This window comes from Somniosus microcephalus, chromosome 6 (assembly GCF_052327205.1).
Source record: "Somniosus microcephalus isolate GS21.2 chromosome 6, FLI_Smic_1.0, whole genome shotgun sequence".
NCBI lineage: Eukaryota > Metazoa > Chordata > Chondrichthyes > Squaliformes > Somniosidae > Somniosus > Somniosus microcephalus.
Genome location: NC_140992.1, coordinates 118,396,094 through 118,417,704, shown reverse-complemented (window position 1 = coordinate 118,417,704; position 21,611 = coordinate 118,396,094). Strand labels below are relative to the sequence as shown.

The 21,611-nt window shown below is 59.7% G+C and overlaps 1 pseudogene; it reads left to right on the top strand.

Moving 5' to 3' along the window:
• Positions 1–20,792, top strand: part of LOC147116035 (alpha-1,4-N-acetylglucosaminyltransferase-like) — an 83,017-nt pseudogene extending 62,225 nt beyond the window's left edge.
• Positions 20,793–21,611: the final 819 nt, after the last annotated feature.

Here is a 21,611-nt window from a genome sequence, read left to right as displayed (position 1 = left end):
GACGTCGGGAGATCGGGGGTTGGGAGATCGGGGGACGGGAGATCGGGGGCGGGACATCGGGAGATCGGGGTGCGGGGCTCGGGGACTCCCCCTCTCCTCCTCCCCCCCACCCCCCTCCCCCCCCTCCCTCCTCCAGCCCCCCTCCCTTCTTCCCCAATTCCCCCCCTTCCCCCCTCCCCCTCTTTCCTCCCTCCTTCCCCCCTCCTTCCCTCCCTTCCCCCCTCCCCTCCCCTCCCTTCCCCCCTCCCCTCCCCTTCCCTCCCCCTTCCCCGCACTTCCCCCCAGTCGCGCTCTCTCTTCCCCCGTCGCTCTCTCTCTTCCCCCCAGTCGCACTCTCTCTTCCCCCCGTCACTCTCTCTCTTCCCCCCAGTCGCTCTCTCTCTTCCCCCCAGTCACTCTCTGTCTTCCCCCCAGTCACTCTCTCTCTTCCCCCCAGTCGCGCTCTCTCTTCGCCCCAGTCACGCTCTCTCTTCTCCCCAGTCGCGCTCTCTCTCTCTCTCTTCCAACAACAACATGCTCTCGAAAAAGCTCCCGCTCCCCCAGTCACGTTACCCGGGGCAACGGCGTCAGCCATGAGGGTCACGGGACATACACAGGGTGCGCGTGCAGCAGGAGCAGCTGAGACGCGGCGTCTCTCTCTGTTCCCCGCTCGGCTCGGGCGGGGGGGCGGGGCTCTCGGGAGTGCGGATCTCGTGCAGGGCTTGGAGAGCGGGGAGGGTTGCCCTGGCAACCGGGCCCGCCAGCCGTCTCTCACAGCCGCAATCGGCGGTCTTGAAGCCAGCTCGGGAGGGCGGGGCTCCGGAGAGCGGGGCTCCGGAGAGCAGCAGGCCGGTGCTCGGGATGGTGGGGGGCGGGTCTCGGGACATCGGGGGGCGGGGCTCGGGACATCGGGGGGCGGGGCTCGCGACATCGGGAGATCGGGGGACGGGAGATCGGGGGCGGGACATCGGGAGATCGGGGGGCGGGACATCGGGAAATCCGGGGGCGGGACATCGAGAGATCCGGGGGTGGGACATCGGGAGATCGGGGGGCGGGACATCGGGGGACGGGAGATCGGGGGGTGGGATATCGGGGGACAGGAGATCGGGGGGCGGGACATCGGGAGATCGTGGGGTGGGACATCGGGAGATAGGGGGACGGGAGATCGGGGCGGGAGATCGGGGGCGGGGCTCGGGAACGTCCCCTCTCCCCCCTCCCCTCCCCTCCTCCCCCCCTCCTCCCCCCCTTCCCCCCTCCACTCATTAGCATCTCATTATCCGCTCATTAGCAATAGAGTGACGTTGAGGTCGACAAATCGTACGCCGGGTTCCTGGCGCGTGCGGGCGGGCCCTCCTACAGTCGAGTGACGGGACGATTGACCAAGTCGCTCTCTCTCTTCCAACAACAACATGCCCTCGAAAAAGCCTCGGCTCCGCCGGGCACTCCAGCTATCTATCTATATATATAAATCGGTCGATCTGTCTGTCCTTCTGTCTGTCCTTCTGTCTGTCTGTCCTTCTGTCTGTCCTTCTGTCTGTCTGTCATCACGTGTGCGTCTGTCTGGTATGCGCTCGAAAGTTATAGAACGTACCTACGCATGCGTTAAGTCGAAAGAAAGCTTACCTTTCCAAAACGGTCTTAAGCGTATTTACGTTTCGGCCGGGCAAACATCGCGCCCGCGGTATCCGAAAAACCTTCAACATTCCGCGCATTAGCATCTCATTATCCGCTCATTAGCGACAGAGTGACCTCGAGGTCTTATCGTTCTGAACCGAGGTGAGTAGCCGCCATCTTGCTTCCATTCTTTTTCCTGCTTTCTGCGTCTTTCTTTTCAAATATACATTTCCAGCAAAATAAAATTGCTTTCATTACATTGTTTTAAAAAGAACTTCATTTATTTGTAAATATTTTCTCTAACCTGAAGATTCTTTTTCCTACCTTTCCCCATTTTTGTTAGGCCTGAAAGCCTGGGGCTTTCTTGCCCAGCCAGGCCCGAGCTAGGTAATTGTCCCACGACTTCTGCAAAGCTCCCCCCCCCACCCGGTGTCACGTTACCCGGGGCAACGGCGTCAGCCACGAGGGTCAGGGTGCGCGCGCAGCAGGAGCAGCTGAGACGCGGCGTCTCTCTCTCTTCCCCGCTCGGCTCGGGCGGGGGGGGGCAGGGCTCTCGGGAGTGCGGATCTCGGCCAGGGCTTGGTGAGCGGGAAGGGTTACCCCGGCAACCGGGCCCGCCGGCTGTCTCACAGCCACAATCGGCGGTCTTGAAGCCAGCTCGGGAGGGCGGGGCTCCGGAGGGCGGGGGGCCTTGCTCGGAAGATCGGGCCTCCGGAGTTCGGTGCTTGGGGTGGGTGTTGGGGTTGGGGGGCGGGGCCAACCTCGGGAGTTCGGGTGGGGGTGAGCCTCGGGGGGGCAGGGATCAGAGGGCTCAGGAGTTTGGGGGGGGTGGGGGGGCGAGCCTCGGGGATCAGGGGGCTCGGGGAGTCTCCCCCTCCCCTCCCCCCCTCTCTCCTCTCCCCCACCTCTCTCCCCATCCCTCTCTCCCTCCCCTCCCTCCCTTCCACCCCCCCTCCCCCCCTTCCCCCTCCCCTTCCCCCTCCCCTTCCCCCTCCCCCTCCCTTCCCCCTCCCCTTCCCCCCCTTCCCCCCTTCCCTTTCCCCCCTTCACCCCCTTCCCCCTCCACTTCCCCCTCCCCTTCCCCCCTTCCCCCTCCCCTTCCCCCCTTCTCCCCTTCCCCCCCTTCTCCCCTTCCCCCCTTCTCCCCTTCCCTCCCTTCTCCCCTTCCCCCCTTCTCCCCCTCCCCCTTCCCCCCCACCCTCCCCCTCCCCCCTCCCTCCCCCTCCCCCCCTCCCCCTCCCCCTCCCTCCCCCTCCCCTTCCCCTTCCCTCCCCCTCCCCCTCCCCTTCCCCCTCCCCTTCCCCCCCTCCCCTCCCCTCCCCTTCCCCCCTTCACCCTCCCCTCCCCTTCCCCCCTCCCCTTCCCCCCTCCCCCCAGTCACTCTCTCTCTTCCCCCCGTCACTCTCTCTCTTCCCCCCAGTCGCTCTCTCGCTTCCCCCCAGTCGCTCTCTCGCTTCCCCCCAGTCGCTCTCTTGCTTCCCCCCAGTCGCTCTCTCTCTCTCTTAAAACAACAACATGCCCTCAAAAGACCCTCGGCACCGCCGGGCACTTCAGCAAGTCTATATATATAAAAGGATACATCTGTCTGTCTGTCTGTCTGTCCTTCGGTATGTCTGTCCGGCTATACACGCTAAAGTTATAGAGCTACACGTGCATTACATCAAAATAAAGCTTACGATTCCGGAACGGTCATAAGCGTATTTACGTTTCGGCGAGACAAAAATTGCGCCTGCGGTATCCAAAAAACGTTAAAAATTCCGCTCATTAGCATCTCATTATCCGCTCATTAGCATAGAGTGACATTAAGGTCGACCAATCGTACTGTCGAGTGACCCGACGGTCGACCAATCGCTGCGTGGCGGGTTCATCGCGCGTGCGGGCGGGCCTCCTAGAGTCGAGTGACAGGACGATTGACCAAGCCGACGCTTCGGTGACAGGACCATTGACCAATCGGTGCGTGTGTGGGTGGGCCTTAGGGCCTTATCGTTCTGAACCGAGGTGAGTCGCCGCCATCTTGATTCCAAACTTTTCCTTTCTTTTTCCTGCTTTCTGCGTCTTTAAAAAAAAAAGTTGCTTTTAAAACACATATTGTTTTTTAAAAAAGTTAATAACTTTCTAAATCTTTTATCTAATCTCATTAATTTTCCTACCTTTCCCCATTTTTGTAGGTAGGCCTCGAAGCCTGGGCGTCTGTTGCCAGCCATGCTGGACCCTAGGCAATTGTTTTGTGGCAAGCTCCTCCCACCCCTCACCCACCACCCCCCCCGCTGGGCCCGATTCCGAACCAGCGGCCAGCCATCTTGGTAAAGGCGGGCTGGGCTCACTGCAAGCTCCTCGCGCTTCATTCGGGGGGTGGGGGGGGATGCGGGGCTCGGGAGGGGAGGGGGAGCGGAGAGGGTTACCCCGGCAACCGGGCTCGCCAGCCGCAATCGGCCGTCTCAAGCCGCTCAGGCCCAGGCCCGCTCCCGGAGATTGGGAGGCGGAGAGGGGAAGAGGGTTACCAAGGCAACCGGGCCCGGCCAGCCGCAATCGGCCGTCTCAAGCCGCCTCAGGCCCGGCCTTGGGAGGGCGGGGCTTGGGCAGACCGGGGCGCTGCGCTCGGCATGTCAGTGCGTGGGGCGGCACGGAGCTCAGCGGAGCCATCGCCGGCAGAGGGGAGAGGGTCTGCTGGCTCCCCCCTCCCTTTCTCCCCCACTCCTTCCCCCACCTCCCCCACCCCTCCCCTCCTCTCCCACTCCCCCTCCCCTCCCCCTCCTCTCACCCATCTCCTCCCTCCCCCCCTCCCTCTCCCCTCCCCCCTCACTCCCCCTCCCCCCCCTCTCCCCCTCACCCCCCCCTCACCCCTCCCCATCCCTCCCCCTCCCCCACCCTCCACCCCTCCACCCCCACCCCCCACCTCCCCCTCCCCCTTCCTCCCCACCCACCCCCTCCCCCACGCCTCCCCTTCCCCCATCTCCTCCCCTTTCCCCACCACCCCACCCCTCCCCTCCCACCCCTCCCCCTCCCCCACTCCCCACACCCCACCCTCCCCTTCCCCCTCCCCCTTTCCCCCTCCCCTTCCCTTCCCCCTCCCCATTCCTCAAACCCCCCTCCCCTTCCCCAACCCCACCCCCACCCCACCCAACCCCCAACCCCCTCCCCCACCCCCCATCCCTCCCCTCCCACCCCTCCCCTCCCCCTCCCCACCCCTCACCCACCCCAACCCCTCCACTCCCCCCCACCCCCCCACCCCATCCCCATCCCCACTCCCAACACTCCCCACCCCCTCCCCAACCCCACCCTTCCCCCCACCCCTCCCAACCCCCACCCCAACCCCCCACCCACCCTACCCCCCTCCCCACCCCCCCAACCCCTCCCCAATCCCCCCTCCCCACTCCCCCCCTCCCCCACCCCAAACCCCACCTCCTCCCCTCCCCAAACCCCACCCCCTTCCCCCACCCCAAACCCCCCCCTTCCCCACCCCAACCCCCCTTCCCCACCCCTTCCCACCCCCTCCCCTCCCCTCCACCCAACCCACCCTCCCCACCCCTCCCCCACCCAACCCCCTCCCCACCCCACCCCACCCCTCCCCCCCACCCACCCCACCCCCTCCCCTCCCACCCCCACACCCCACACCCCACCCCCACCTCCCCCTCCACCCCTCCCCCCTCCCCACCCAACCCCTCCCCCCCACCCCAATCCCCCACCCCCCCACCCCTAACCCCCCACCCCAACCCCCCACCCACCCCCACCCAACCCCCTCCCACCCAACCCCCCACCCACCCCTCCCCTCACCCCCCTCCCCCTCCCCCAACCCCCCCCCTCCCCTACCCCTTCCCCCCTCCCCTCCCCCTCCCCCACACCTCCCCCCTCCCCTCCCCTTTCCCCCACCCCTCCCCTTCCCCCCTCCCCTCCCCCCACCCACCCCATCCCCCACCCCCACCCCTCCCCCTTCCCCCCTCACCCCCTCCCTTTCCCCCCACCCTTCCCCCCTCCCCTCCCCAATCCCCCCCCACCATCCCCACCAACCCCCACCCTCCCCTTACCCCCCAACCCCTCCCCTTCCCCACCCCTTCCCCCAACCCCCACCCACTCCCCCCCCATCCCCCCTCCCCTCCCCTTTCCCCTCCCCTATCCCCCTCCCATTCCCCACCCCTCCCCTTCCCACCCCTTCCCCCCTCCCCTCCCCTTTCCCCCACCCCTCCCCCCTCCCCTCCATCCCCCTTCCCCCCTCCCCTTCCCCTCCCTTTCCCCCTCCCCTCCTCCCCCTCCCCTCACCCCCCCCTTCCCCCCACCCTCATCCCCCCCTTTCCCCCACCCCCCCTTCCCCCCCCTCACCCCCCCCTCCCCTCCCCTTTACCCCCTCCCCTCCCCTTCCCCTCCCCTTCCCCCATCCGCACCCCTTCCCCTCCCCTCCCCTTCCCCCCCTCACCTTCCCCCCCTCCCCTTCCCCCCACCCTCCCCTTCCCCTCCCCTTCCCCCCCTCCCGTCCCCTTTCCCCCACCCCTTCCCACCCTCTCCCCTCCACTTCCCCCCCTCCCCCTTCCCCCCTCCCCTTCCCCCTCCCCATCCCCCCTCTACCCCCTCCCCTCCCCTTCCCCCCTCCCCTCCCCCTCCCCACCCCCTTCCTCCCCTTCCTCCCTCCCCTTCCCCCTCCCCTTTCCCCTCCCCTTCCCCTCCCATTCCCCCTTCCCCCTCCCTGTTCCCCCCTCCCCCTCCCCTTTCCCCACCCCTTCCCCCCTTCCCCCTCCCCTTCCCCCCATCCCCCTCCCCTTTCCCCCTTCCCCATCCCCTATCCCCCTTCCCCTTCCCCCCTCCCCCTCCCCTTCCCCCCCAACCTTCCCCCCCACCCCCCTTTCCCCCTCCCCTCCCCTTCACCCCCTCCCCTTTCCCCCCTCCTCTTTCCCCCCTCCCCTTTCCCCCCTCCCCTCCCCTTCCCCCCTCCCCTCCCCCCTCCCCTTTCCCCCCTCCCCTCCCATTTCCCCCCTCCCCTTCCCCCTCCCCTCACCTCTCCCCCCTCCCCTCCCCTTTCCCCCCTCCCCTCCCCTTTCCCCCCTCCCCTCCCCCCTCCCCTCACCTCTCCCCCCTCCCTCCCCTTTCCCCCCTCTTCTCCCCTTCCCCCTCCCTTTTCCCCTCCCCTCCCCTTTCCCCCCTCCCCTCCCCTTTCCCCTTCACCCCCTCCTCTTCCCCCTCCTCTTCCCCCTCCCCTCCCCTTTCCCCCCTCACCTCCCATTTCCCCCCTCACCTCTCCCCCCTCCCATTTCCCCCTCCCCTTTCCCCTCCCCCCCTCCCCTTTCCCCTTCCCCTCTCCCCCTCCCCTTTCCCCCCTCCCCTCTCCCCCTCCCCTTTCCCCCCTCCCCTCCCCTTTCCCCTCCCCTTTCCCCCTCCCCTTTCCCCTCCCCTCCCTTTCCCCTCCCCTTCCCCCCTCCCCTCCCCTTTCCCCCCTCCCCTCCCCTCCCATCCCCCCTTCCCCCCTCCCCTTTCCCCTTCCCTTTCCCTCTCCCCTTTCCCCCTCCCCTCCCCTTCACCCCCTCCTCTTTCCCCCTCCTCTTTCCCCCCTCCCCTTTCCCCCTCCCCTCCCCTTTCCCCCCTCACCTCTCCCCCCTCCCCTCCCCTTTACCCCCCTCCCCCTCCCCTTTCCCCTCCCCTTTCCCCCCTCCGCTCCCCTTTCCCCTCCCTTCCCCTTCCCCCCTCCCCTCCCCTTTCCCCCCACCCTCCCCTTTCCCCTCCCTTTCCCCCCTCCCCTTTCCCACCCCTCCCCTCCACTTCCCCCCCTCCCCTTCCCCCCTCCCCTTTCCCCCTCCCCTTTCCCCCCACTTCCCCCCTCCCCTCCCCTTTCCCCCCTCCCCTCCCCCTCCCCTCACCTTCCCCCCACATTCCCCGCTCCCCTTTCCCCTCCCCTTCCCCTCCCTTTTCCCCCCTTCCCCCTCCCCTTCCCCCATCCCCCTCCCCTTTCCCCCCTTCCCCATCCCCTATCCCCCCTCCCCTCCCCCCCTCCCCCTCCCCTTTCCCCCCTACCTTCCCCCCCCAATCCCCTTTCCCACTTCCCCCCTTCCCCCCTCCCCTTTCCCCTCTCCCCTTCCCCCCTTCCCCTTCTCCCCCTCCCCTTTCCCCCCTCCCCTCCCCTTTCTCCCCTCCCCTTTCCCACCCTTCCCCCTCCGCTTCCCTCCCTTCCCCCTCCCCTTTCCCCCCTTCCCCCTCCTCCCCCCCTCCCCCTCCCCCTCCCTCCCCCTCCCCTTCCCCTTCCCTCCCCCTCCCCCTCCCCTTCCCCCTCCCCTTCCCCCCCTCCCCTCCCCTCCCCTTCCCCCCTTCACCCTCCCCTCCCCTTCCCCCCTCCCCTTCCCCCCTCCCCCCAGTCACTCTCTCTCTTCCCCCCGTCACTCTCTCTCTTCCCCCCAGTCGCTCTCTCGCTTCCCCCCAGTCGCTCTCTCGCTTCCCCCCAGTCGCTCTCTTGCTTCCCCCCAGTCGCTCTCTCTCTCTCTTAAAACAACAACATGCCCTCAAAAGACCCTCGGCACCGCCGGGCACTTCAGCAAGTCTATATATATAAAAGGATACATCTGTCTGTCTGTCTGTCTGTCCTTCGGTATGTCTGTCCGGCTATACACGCTAAAGTTATAGAGCTACACGTGCATTACATCAAAATAAAGCTTACGATTCCGGAACGGTCATAAGCGTATTTACGTTTCGGCGAGACAAAAATTGCGCCTGCGGTATCCAAAAAACGTTAAAAATTCCGCTCATTAGCATCTCATTATCCGCTCATTAGCATAGAGTGACATTAAGGTCGACCAATCGTACTGTCGAGTGACCCGACGGTCGACCAATCGCTGCGTGGCGGGTTCATCGCGCGTGCGGGCGGGCCCTCCTAGAGTCGAGTGACAGGACGATTGACCAAGCCGACGCTTCGGTGACAGGACCATTGACCAATCGGTGCGTGTGTGGGTGGGCCTTAGGGCCTTATCGTTCTGAACCGAGGTGAGTCGCCGCCATCTTGATTCCAAACTTTTCCTTTCTTTTTCCTGCTTTCTGCGTCTTTAAAAAAAAGTTGCTTTTAAAACACATATTGTTTTTTAAAAAAGTTAATAACTTTCTAAATCTTTTATCTAATCTCATTAATTTTCCTACCTTTCCCCATTTTTGTAGGTAGGCCTCGAAGCCTGGGCGTCTGTTGCCAGCCATGCTGGACCCTAGGCAATTGTTTTGTGGCAAGCTCCTCCCACCCCTCACCCACCACCCCCCCGCTGGGCCCGATTCCGAACCAGCGGCCAGCCATCTTGGTAAAGGCGGGCTGGGCTCACTGCAAGCTCCTCGCGCTTCATTCGGGGGGTGGGGGGGGATGCGGGGCTCGGGAGGGGAGGGGGAGCGGAGAGGGTTACCCCGGCAACCGGGCTCGCCAGCCGCAATCGGCCGTCTCAAGCCGCTCAGGCCCAGGCCCGCTCCCGGAGATTGGGAGGCGGAGAGGGGAAGAGGGTTACCAAGGCAACCGGGCCCGGCCAGCCGCAATCGGCCGTCTCAAGCCGCCTCAGGCCCGGCCTTGGGAGGGCGGGGCTTGGGCAGACCGGGGCGCTGCGCTCGGCATGTCAGTGCGTGGGGCGGCACGGAGCTCAGCGGAGCCATCGCCGGCAGAGGGGAGAGGGTCTGCTGGCTCCCCCCTCCCTTTCTCCCCCACTCCTTCCCCACCTCCCCACCCTCCCCTCCTCCCACTCCCCCTCCCCCCCCTCCTCCTCCCTCCCCCTCCCTCTCCCCTCCCCCCTCACTCTCCCCCTCCCCTCCCCTCCTCCCCCCTCTCCCTCCCCCCTCTCCCCTCCCCCTTCCCTTCCCCCCCTCCCCCTCCCGCTCTCCACCCTCCTTCCCCCTCCCCCTCCTCCCCCTCCCCCTTCCTCCCCTCCCACCTCCCCTCCCCCCTCGCCTCCCCTTTCCCCATCTCCTCCCTTTCCCCACTCCACCCCTCCCCTCCCCTCCCCTCCCCCCTCCACTCCCCTCCCCCCTCTCCCCCTCCCTCCCCTTTCCCCCTTCCCCTTTTCCCCCCCTCCCCTTTCCCCTTTCCCCCTCCCCATTCCTCTTTCCCCCCTCCCCTTTCCCCATCCCCTCCCCCCTCCCCCTCCCTTCCCCCTTCCCCCTCCCCCTTCCCTCCCCTTTCCCGCCCTCACCCTCCCCTTCCCTTTCCCCCCTCACCCTCCCGCTCCCCTCCACTTTCCCCCTCCCCTCCCCTTCCCCCTCCCCTTCCCCACTCCCCCCTCCCCATCCCCCCTTCCCCACTCCCCTCCCTTCCCCCCTCCCTCCCCTTTCCCCCACCCTCCCCCCCTCCCCACCCCTTTCCCCCTCCCCATCCCACACCCCTCCCCTTCCCCCCTCCCCTACACTCCCCCTTTCCCCCTCCCCTTTCCCCCCTTCCCCACCCCTTCCCCCCTCCCCTCCCCTTTCCCCACTCCCTACCCTCCCCTTTCCCCCCTACCCCCTCCCCTCCCCTTTCCCCCCTTCCCCTCCCCTCCCCTTCCTCCCCCTCCCCTCCCCTCCCACCCCAACCCCCTCCCCTCCCCTCCCAATCCCCCCTCCCCCCTCACCCTCCCCTCCCCTCCCCTCCCCTTCCCCCCCTCCCCATCCCCCCTCCCCCTCCCTCCCCCACCCCCTCCTCCTCCCCCTCCCCTCCCCCTCCCCTTCCCCCTCCCCTCCCCTTCCCCCTCCCCAATCCCCCCCTCCCCTTTCCCCCCCTCCCCTCCCCTTTCCCCCTCCCCTTCCCCCTCCCCTTCCCCCCCCCTCCCCTTCCCCCCACCCCTCCCCCCACCTCCCCTCACCCTCCCCCTCCCTCCCCCCTCCCCTCCCCTTCCCCCCACCCCTCCCCCAATCCCCTCCCCCTCCCCTCACCCCCCCTCCCCCTCCCCTTCCCCCCTCCTCCCCTTCCCCCTCCATTTCCCCTCCCCTCCCCTTCCCCCTCCCACCCCTTCCCCTCCCCTTCCCCCTCCCCTCCCCTTTCCCCTCACCCCTCCTCTTCCCCCTCCTCTTCCCCCCTCCCCTCCCCTTTCCCCCTCCCCTCCATTCCCCCTCACCTCTCCCCCCTCCCCTTCCCCCCTCCCCTCCCCTTCCCCTCCCCTTCCCTTTCCCCTTTCCCCCTCCCTCTCCCCTCCCATTCCCCCTCCCCTCACCCCCCCCTTCCCCCCCTCCCCTCCCCTCCCCCTCCCCTCCCCCCCTTCCCCCAACCCCCACCCTTACCCCTCCCCTCCCCCTTCCCCCCTCTCCCCTCCCCTCCACCCCCTCCCCCTCCCCTTACCCCTCCCTTCCCCTCCCCTTTCCCACCCCACCCCTTCCCCCACCACACTCCCCCCCCTTCCCCTCCCCTTTCCCCTCCCCTCCCCTTTCCCCCCTCACCCTTCCCCCTCCCCTCCCCTTTACCCCCACCCCTCCCCTTTCCCCCTCCCCTTCCCCCACCTCCCCCTCCCCTTCCCCCCTCACCCCTTCCCCACCCTCCCCCTCCCAAACCCCCCCCACCACCCTTCCCCACCCCTCCACCCCACCCCTACCCCACCACCCCCCCCTTCCCCCCACCCCAACCCCACCCTTCCCCCCCCAACCCCCACCCAACCCCCTCCCCCCTCCCCCTCCCTCCCCTCCCCTCCCCCCCACCCTTCCCACCTCCCCCCTTCCCCCACCCCTTCCCCACCCCCTTCCCCCTCCCTTCCCCCCATCCCCCCCTTTCCCCCCTTCCTCCCCTTCCCCTCCCCTTCCCCCCTTCCCCCACCCCTTCCCCCATCCCCCTCCCCTTCCCCCCTTCCCCCACCCCTCATCCCCATCCCCCCTCCCCCTCCCCCTTTCCCCCCAACCTTCCCCCCCACCCCCCCTTACCCCCCCCCTCCCCTTCAACCCCCCCTCCCCTTTCCCCCCTCCTCTTCCCCCTCCCCTTTCCCCCCTCCCCTCCCCTTTCCCCCCTCCCCTCCCCCCTCCCCTTTCCCCCCACCCCTCCCATTCCCCCCTCCCCTTCCCCCTCCCCTCACCTCTCCCCCCTCCCCTCCCCTTCCCCCCTCCCCTCCCCTTTCCCCCCTCCCCTCCCCCCTCCCCTCACCTCTCCCCCCTCCCCTCCCCTTTCCCCCCTCTTCTCCCCTTCCCCCTCCCTTTTCCCCTCCCCTCCCCTTTCCCCCCTCCCCTCCCCTTTCCCCTTCACCCCCTCCTCTTTCCCCCTCCTCTTCCCCCTCCCCTCCCCTTTCCCCCCTCCCCTCCCATTTCCCCCCTCACCTCTCCCCCCTCCCATTTCCCCCTCCCTTTCCCCTCCCCCCCTCCCCTTTCCCCTTCCCCTCTCCCCCCTCCCCTTTCCCCCCTCCCCTCCCCCTCCCCTTTCCCCCCTCCCCTCCCCTTTCCCCTCCCCTTTCCCCCCCTCCCCTTTCCCCTCCCCTCCCCTTTCCCCTCCCCTTCCCCCCTCCCCTCCCCTTTCCCCCCTCCCCTCCCCTCCCATCCCCCCTTCCCCCCTCCCCTTTCCCCTTCCCTTTCCCTCTCCCCTTTCCCCTCCCCTCCCCTTCACCCCTCCTCTTTCCCCCCTCCTCTTTCCCCCCCTCCCCTTTCCCCCTCCCCTCCCCTTTCCCCCCTCACCTCTCCCCCCTCCCCTCCCCTTTACCCCCCTCCCCTCCCCTTTCCCCTCCCCTTTCCCCCCTCCGCTCCCCTTTCCCCTCCCCTCCCCTTCCCCCCTCCCCTCCCCTTTCCCCCCACCCTCCCCTTTCCCCTCCCTTTCCCCCCTCCCTTTCCCACCCCCTCCCCTCCACTTCCCCCCCTCCCCTTCCCCCCTCCCCTTTCCCCCTCCCCTTTCCCCCCACTTCCCCCCTCCCCTCCCCTTTCCCCCCTCCCCTCCCCCTCCCCTCACCTTCCCCCCACATTCCCCGCTCCCCTTTCCCCTCCCCTTCCCCTCCCTTTTCCCCCCTTCCCCCTCCCCTTCCCCCATCCCCCTCCCCTTTCCCCCCTTCCCCATCCCCTATCCCCCCTCCCCTCCCCCCCTCCCCCTCCCCTTTCCCCCCTACCTTCCCCCCCCACTCCCCTTTCCCACTTCCCCCCTTCCCCCCTCCCCTTTCCCCTCTCCCCTTCCCCCCTTCCCCTTCTCCCCCTCCCCTTTCCCCCCTCCCCTCCCCTTTCTCCCCTCCCCTTTCCCACCCTTCCCCCTCCGCTTCCCTCCCTTCCCCCTCCCCTTTCCCCCCTTCCCCCTCCTTCCCCCTCCCCTTCCCCCCTTTTCTCCCCTTCCCCCTCCCCTTTCACCCTTCCCCTTTCCCCCCTCCCCTTTCCCCCCTTCCCCCCTCTTCCCCCTCCCTCCCCTTTCCCCCCTTCCCCCCTCCCCTCCCTTCCACCCCCTTCCCCTTTCCCCCCTCTCCTCTTTCCCCCCCTCCCCTCCTTCCCCCTCCCCTCCCTCCCCCCCTTTCCCCCCTCCCCTCCCTTCCCCCCTCCCCTTTCCCCCCTCCCCCCTTCCCCCTCCCCTTCCCTCCTTTCCCCTCCCCTTTCCCCCTCCCCTTCCCCCCTCCCCTCCCCCTCCTCCCCTTCCCCCCTTCCGCCCCATTTCCCCCCCCTTCCCCCTTCCCCCCCTTTCCCTCACCACTTCCCCCCCTCCCCTTTCCCCCCTTCCCCGTTCCTTCCCCCCTTTCCCTCCCTTCCCCCCAGTCACTCTCACTCTTCCCCCCAGTCGCTCTCTCTCTTCCCCCCAGTCGCGCTCTCTCTCTCTCTCTTCCAACAACAACGTGCCCTCGAAAAAGCCTCGGCACCGCCAGGCACTCCAGCTAGTATAAAATATAATAGTTAATCTCCTTGCTCACAAACAATAGTAAAAGGTCTCACTAGAGTAACTGTTTCTGTGCTTATCTCTCCATGTCTCAGAATCTTTCTGTCCTGGTCTCTGTCATTTCTGTTCCATTCTATCTCTCTTTGTGAAAAACCTTTTGGAAAAACTTAAAAGGCATCTCAACCCATTAGCAGCCGAGGCTGAAAGGGCAGGTTGTAAGAAGTGACAGACCAAAGCAAAGGGAAAGGGAACTTCAGGTGTAGGCATGAGTTTGTAGAGAAGTGACAGAGTAGCCCATTCCCCAACTCCCTGCTGATGCCTGCTGAGGTCGAGGTGGTGCTGCGAGGAAGGTTGCCCCTATGCCGCTCCACAGCAACATATTGCACATGACTGCAAGGAAGTGCGGCCAAGGTTCAGGCAACAGCTGTCCCTGCAGATTCACAAGTTCTCTGCAGCATGGCAACTGCCGGTGTCCTTACAGCAGACGGTACAGAACGTCATTTGCATCTCTGCTAACCTGGACCCTGAGAAGATTGATCCCCACATCATTTCCAGGTAGGTTTGCCAAGCTGTACAGAGACAGTTGCTGGCATCATAAAAGCTGCAGTCAAACAGGCAAGACTGGCTTTCGATGACCCTGGCATGCCTTCTTTCATGCAGTACCATGTAAAGCATGACATACTATGATTAGTGAGCTTCTGGAGAACCTTCCAACATAATGGTTCATCAGATATTCACAAATCATAGTGATGCCATCAGGGGTCTGCTGGCACAATCTCGTTTGGAAAGAGGGGCTACCCCTCTCTGCAGATGATGGTTTCACCTTGTGCATTCCTCACCTCCTCACTGTCTAACTCTGGATGTCTCTGGGCTCAGGACACTTAGATTGAGTGAGGATGCATGCTAACATTTGCTGGCATTGCAAGATGCTGAGGGAGCAGTAAGGGGAGCTGTGCTGTCTCCTGGTCATTGATGGTAAGTTTTAAGTCTGTGTGTCCCAGTTATTCTTATTATAAATCACTGGACACAGACCACAAGAATAACTTTAACAGGTCTTTACTATTCGGAGGTCAGGGCTGAACTGCCCAGCAAATCCCTACACAACACTTATATACCGGTGTGGTCACCACCGGTATTACAGTATACAGCAGCCAAGAGAAAGTAGTACATCTCTTAAGGTAGTTCTCTTAAGGTGGAACAGATTACATACACCACAATCCTCCCTTTTTAGCTTAACAGTTATATCCCCATTTAACATAACATAATAACATATATATATACAACTTCATGCAAAACAGTTCAAAGATTCAGTCTCTGAGGAGGCCTCCTGATTCGAGTTGGATAACGCCTTTCAGGGGTCTCTGATTCTCGTTGCTGGGGTGACTCATCTAGTTGGTCTCTTATGGATTGGACATCATCATCAGGTACATTCACTTCTGAGGTAGATGCTTCAGGTTCACTAACTTCTTCCACGGTTGTCTCTGCCGTAACCATGGGTTCGACCCTTGTTCTCGATTCTACCAGTTGGTCAGCATGACGCCGTATTACATTTTCACCAATATCTACCGTGTACATCAGGGGTCCTTGTCTGGCCCGAATTGTTCCAGATTGCCATTTCTCATTTTTATAGTCCTGGGCTAACACTGGTTGTCCTATTTCGAAACTCCGAGCGGTCTTGTTATTTATATGCTGGAACTGTTTGTTTTCAACTCCCCTCCACACATTTGGTTTTAACAAGTCCAACCTGGACCGCAACCTCCTGTTATAGAACATCATGGCAGGACTTTGGTTTGTCACTGCATGAGTGGCGTTTCGATATGCCAGTAGGAATTTGTCCACCTTGTGTTGTAGTGGAATCTGATCTTCGCTCATGGCCTTTATTGCTTTTTTGAACGTTTGTACAAATCTCTCGGCCAACCTGTTTGTAGCCGGATGATATGGGGCAGAGGTATAATGTTTCACCCCATTCTTCTTCATGAATTTCTGGAATTCTTCTGACACGAACTGCGGTCCGTTGTCTGAACATATTTGTTCTGGCAATCCATTTCTTGCAAATATCGTTCTTAGCACCGCGATCGTCTTTTCCGAGGTAGTGGTAGTCATCTTAATCACTTCTGGCCATTTAGAATGTGCGTCCACCGCAATTAAAAACATGGAGTCCATGAATGGACCAGCAAAGTCAATATGTACACGTTGCCATGGGGTTGAAGGCCATTCCCATGGATGCAGCGGTGCAATTGGAGGTGCATTTTGCACTTTTTGGCACCCTGAGCAGCTTTTCGTCAGATCCTCTATCTGTTGGTCGATACCCGGCCACCACACATAAGCCCTAGCAAGGCTTTTCATCTTGACTCCCCCCAGAGGACCTTCATGCAGTTCCTTTAGAACTCTCTCTCTTAACTTAGGAGGAATAATCACCCTTGTTCCATACAGCAATGTTCCTTGACAGACGGACAGCTGTTCTCGTCTTGCTGAGAATGCCGGTAACAGTGGATCACCATGTGCTGGCCATCCCTTCACTGTCACTTCGTAGACCCGGGACAGTGTCGGGTCATTCCTAGTCTCCCTTTCAATATTTGCATTGGTGACAGGTAAACATTCGATGATGGTCGAGTGAAATAACTCCACCGGGTCAACCGTCGGTGCCTCCTCCTCAGTAGGTAGTGGCAGGCGCAACAGCCCATCAGCATTACCATGCTGCTTTGTACCTTTGAATTCGATCTGATATTGATGTGCCCCTAGGAAAAGGGACCGTCTCTGGAGTCTCTGTGCTGTCATCACCGAAACACCCTTCTTAGGGTTAAAAATGGATACCAACGGCTGGTGGTCTGTCAGAAGCGTAAACTTCTGGCCCTGCAGGTAATGATTAAACTTCTTTACTCCCCACACAAGGCTGAGAGCCTCCCTATCTATCTGAGCATAGTTGCGCTCAGCGGAGGTCAATGATCTGGATGCGAACGCAACTGGCCTCTCCAGGCCATTTGGCAACTTGTGTGAGAGTACTGCCCCAATATCATATGGAGAAGCATCACAAGCCAAACGAATAGGCAGCATTGGGTTGAAGTGAGCCAACACTTCCTCTGAGGTGATCAATGCTTTGCTTTTGCGTAAGGCCCTCTTACAGTCCTCGCTCCACTTCCATGGTACTCCCTTCAGCAAAAGAGCGTTCAGCGGGTGCAGCACCATGGATAAATTTGGCAGAAACTTATGGTAATAGTTAATCAGCCCTAGGAACGACCTCAACTGGGATACATTATCCGGAGCGGGAGCCTTCACAACAGCTTCGATCTTGTCAGGAGACTTATGAAGCCCCTCCTGGTCAATGACATGACCACAGTACGAGATCCGCTTCTGAAAGAACTCACATTTCTGGCGATTAACTCGAAGTCCATATTCTTTCAATCTGGTGAGCACCAGTTCCAAATTTGCAAGGTGTTCCTCGTCATCATCTCCTGTAATCAGAATATCGTCCAGGTAACATTGTGTGCCTGGAATTCCCTGTAAAACCTGCTCCATGGCCCTCTGCCAAATTGCTGGAGCCGATGCCACTCCAAAAACCACTCTATTATACCGGTACAAGCCTCTATGCGTGTTGATCGTGAGATAATGGCGTGACTCTTCCTCAACTTCCATCTGTAAGTACGCCTGCACCAGGTCTATCTTGGTGAAGTGTTTCCCGCCAGACAACGAAGCGAAGATATCCTCAATCCGCGGAAGCGGATACTGCACCGTGTGAAGCACCGGATTAACAGTGATCTTGAAATCTCCACTGATGCGAACCTTCCCCGGTTCCCCCGGCTTGTTGCTCGATGAACGCTTCATGACGGGGACAATGGGCGTGGCCCACTCACTCCAGTCTACCTTAGACAGTACTCCTGAACGTTCTAGCCCGTCCAGCTCAGCTTCCACAGCAGGTCATATCGCATAAGGTACCGGTCTGGCTTTGAAAAATTTCGGGTTTGCATGTTCTTCAACCTTGATGTTTGCCGTAATTCCTCTCAGTGTTCCCAGTCCCTGTTGGAACACCTCTTTAGCATCGTCCAATATTCTGGACAATCGTTCAGGTTTGACATCTTTTTTACCGGAATCTACCGTTAGTGCTTTTAAGGAATGCCAGTCCATATTTATTTTCCTAATCCACTCCCATCCCAGTAGTGGTGGACCTCCCTCAGGTAGCACATATAAGTCCATTCCTCGGCTTTCTTTGCCCTTGTGGACCACCTTTACCTCCATCTTCCCGATGGGGTATACTCTTTGCCCCGTGTATGTTTTCAATACAATCTCCGTATCCCGTAGGGGAATATGTGGGAAAAACCTTTTGTAATCTTGCTTATTCATGACTGTCAATGCCGATCCAGTGTCCAATTCCATCTTCACTTGGACTCCTGCTATCTGAAGTGTGACCCAGATTGTTTGGAGGTCTGCTTCATTACCAACATTGTGTACTCTTAGACTACCCAGTTCATTACTGCTGGAGTCTGAATTTGACTTCTGTTCGTTCAAACTGTTCTCTGTCACCTTGTGTACCTTTCTGTACTTTTCCCGCGGTGACTTTTTGTTGCTGGTCTTCTTTCCTGACCGGCATACTTTAGCTATGTGACCAAGCCTGCCACATTTTCTGCATTCCTGATTTTTGAACCAGCACTGGTTCTGATCGTGCGTTGTCTTTCCACAACGGTAACATTTTACTGTACCCAAGACCATTTGATTGGTGCTGAGTTCCGGTGACCGTAGCTGCATTTCCGCAGTGCCTCTCGCTGCAGCTTCGTGCGATGCTGCAATAGTGACAGCTTTATCAAGCGTAAGATCATTCTCCTCAAGCAGTCGCTTTTGTGTTCCTTCTTTTAACAATCCACACACAAATTTATCTCTCAGCGCATCTGCTAGTCCTGTTCCAAACTGACAGTACTTTGATAGCTTACGCAGTTCAATTAAAAATTCAGCGTTGCTTTCGTCTTTCAGCTGCGTTCTTCTGTAAAACTTAAATCGTTCCGCTATCATCAGCGGCGTGGGGTTTAAATGATTTTTCAGGACGGTAACAATATTCGCGGAAGTCTGATCCGCCAGTTTATCTGGTGACAGAAGGTGCTTCAATAGCCCGTATGTCTTCGCACCCATTGAGCTTAATAAGGTTAGTGCTTTCTCATCATCTGGTACCTTATTTGCTTTACAATAAACTTCCATGCGTTCTACATACGTGGTCCAATCTTCGATATCGCTATCAAAGGTATTAATGTTCCCATGTTTAGGCATCCTTGCAATTTAAAAAAAAATTATTTTTCTCAAAATGGCGGCTTCCCACGCTTGTCTTCGTCCCCCGCCTACTAAAATGGCGGCTTCCCGCGCTTGGCGGTCTTTCCCGCGCTCGTCTTCTTCCCCCGCCGACTACAATGGCGGATTCCCGCGTTTGCCTTCTTCCCCCGCTGGCTGCAATGGCGATTGCCGTGCTGCTGCCATTCTCGCCTCCCCAGCGGTTCTCAATTCCCCGACGCTGCTTTTACTCCCCCGCGGTTCCCGTGGGCATTCACGCTTCCCCTGCTGTTGCGCCTCTCAGCCCCGCATGCAGCCCGGTCCTTTACACCAGCTGCGTTTGAGTTCTCCGCGGCTCTCGTGCCTTAAGCTGCCCCAGTCGCTGCGCCTCTCGGCCTCGATTGCAGCCCGGCCCTTTTCACCGGCCGTGGTCGAGTTCTCCGCCCTTTTTCCTCCGTTTTCCCTCCCCCACTCCACAGTCAACGCGGCCGACTTTCTGCTCGTGTCGCTGATCGGCTTACCCACCACCGTGGTAGAAGGGATGGTCACTGCCTGTCGCTGATGGAGGGCTTCGTGGTCAGAATTTTTCTTTTTAACCCGGGTTCTCGATGCCTCCCGTGCGATGGTGCTCAGCAGGATGATGAGGGCGGATGCCTCTTCTCGACGCCCGTTCTGAGGACAAAGCTGCCTTGGATGTAAAACTGCCGCAGGGTAAGATCGGACTCGTCGCCACTGTTAAGTCTGTGTGTCCCAGTTATGCTTATTATAAATCACTGGACACAGACCACAAGAATAACTTTAACAGGTCTTTACTACTCGGAGGTCAGGGCTGAACTGCCCAGCAAATCCCTACACAACACTTATATACCGGTGTGGTCACCACCGGTATTACAGTATACAGCAGCCAAGAGAAAGTAGTACATCTCTTAAGGTAGTTCTCTTAAGGTGGAACAGGTTACATACACCACAGTAAGCAATTCCAGCACTTTGGTAGTGTGTGAGGGGAAGTCACTGCAAGTGGCAGACATGCTTAATAGAGTTTTGCCGACTCAGCTTAATTTGCCTCACCCAGTTAGTTCTTCACTGTTCACCACATCTGGAGGAGAAAAGAGGAAGAGAGGTTAGAATTGTTTCCCAGTGAGTAGAACTGACTGGTCAATTTCAGTTGTGGCATGACGGTTTCATGTTGTGGTTCATTGACAATTAATGAAGGGGACAATAACAGGAGAAGCAAAATGTTTTCAGCTGACACATGGCCTCCTACTTCCCCATCTATTACACCTCTCAATGGTCAAGTTCTTTCTTTCTAGACTTCCTTAACAACACTTTAGATAGTGTATCTGGTGCCATGTAGTGGAAGGGTGCAGCTTCATGCCCATAATTCTACAGGGAGAAATCATTGGGGAAGAAACCAATTCAAACACTCTCTTACAATCCTGGTTGCAGAGCTACCTCCGGCGATGCCTGGAACCCCTGCAAACTGGGTTTCTTGGCCGAGAACGGACTTTAGCTAAAGGAGGCGCCACAGAGACTGGAGGAGAAACAAGTTTAACTATGGTGAAAATGAGCATGATGGTTTACATTTTACTCTGTCCATTATACTACAGGTAAATCCAGATTTGGAAAGATTTTGGATCCAAGTGCTTGCTGACGGCTGCAGTTAGCACTGCTATGGAAATACGGTGGCATCTACCTGGATACCGAAATTATTTCAATGAAGCCTTTGCCATTTGCCACTTTTACCTCTGTACAAGCATTAGGATATTTCAGTAATGGAGCAATGGGATTTCATTACAGCCACCATCATTTTATGTGGGACTGCATGGAAGATTTTGTGGCCCATTATGTTGGACACATTTGGGGTCATCAAGGCCCTGGACTGATAACCCGTGTTCTGAAGCAATGGTGCAATGCTAAGAACCTAGTCTCCTTCGCTGGAAAAGAATGCAATGGCATCTCTTTCTGGATCTCAAGGCGGTTCTATCCAATCCCATATCAAAACTGGGAAAATTACTATGTTCCCTGGAAAAAGGAGAATATCGAGAGCTTCTTCTCAGGTACATATGGAGCACATGTCTGGAACTATATGAATTCCAGCAAGAAAAGAAAAGTAATTGCTGGAAGTGGCTCATTAATGGAATATCTCTTTCAGATGTATTGCCCAACTACATACAGAAATTTAATTCAATCTAGAAGTAATTCGCAGTCACTTAGTGGCTAAGATTTTGGGGGCCATTGAGGATGGATTGCACAAAATGGGGCGGGTGGGGGGGGCATAACTTGGGATAGCACCTGGAAACTCCACTTATTACACCTTCATTAGGCCCAACAAAACTCTCACCAGCTGGGAGCTGGACTGAGTTTTGCTGTAAACCTAGTAAAGACTCCAAGACAGTATGAAAATGGCCATTTGCCTCCTTAGGAGCATTTTAAAATCTCCACAGCATGTTGTTGGGGTTCTATTGTACTTTGAACTATATCTTCTGGAGTTGGGTTTTTAAGGTATATTTTTGGGGTTCTGTTACTTTGTAAAGTATCAATCTTATCTGGGAATGCTTGATGCTAATCTAATACCGAGAGCCAAAAATGGAAACATGTTTTAATCCCAAACACAGCTTCCTTTATGTGTATGAGAACAAAGCTCATGCAAAAGTTTTTGGCAAATTTTTAAAATTATATACAATATAAAATAGGAAATAAACACAACCATATTTGAGTATAAGCCCATTAAGCACAATGGCAATCTCTAAGCCATTCACTATAATAACAGGTTTCGTAACCAACTGCTCTTACAATCAGGATACACTTTGCTTCACTTGCTAGCATTTTACTTTAGCGTCAGATATTGCTGCTGAGGGGAGTGTATCTTGACAATAAGAGCAATTGGTTTGTGTACCTGCCGGCAGCTGCTCCACAGTCAATTTAGTGGAGAGAAGGAAAGCACCAGCTCTTTACACACGCTCTTGATTATTGTGAAGATGTGGTGACGGGACACCTTCAGGAGCATCAGGGAGCGGGATTTGGGGGCATTTAGTCATCC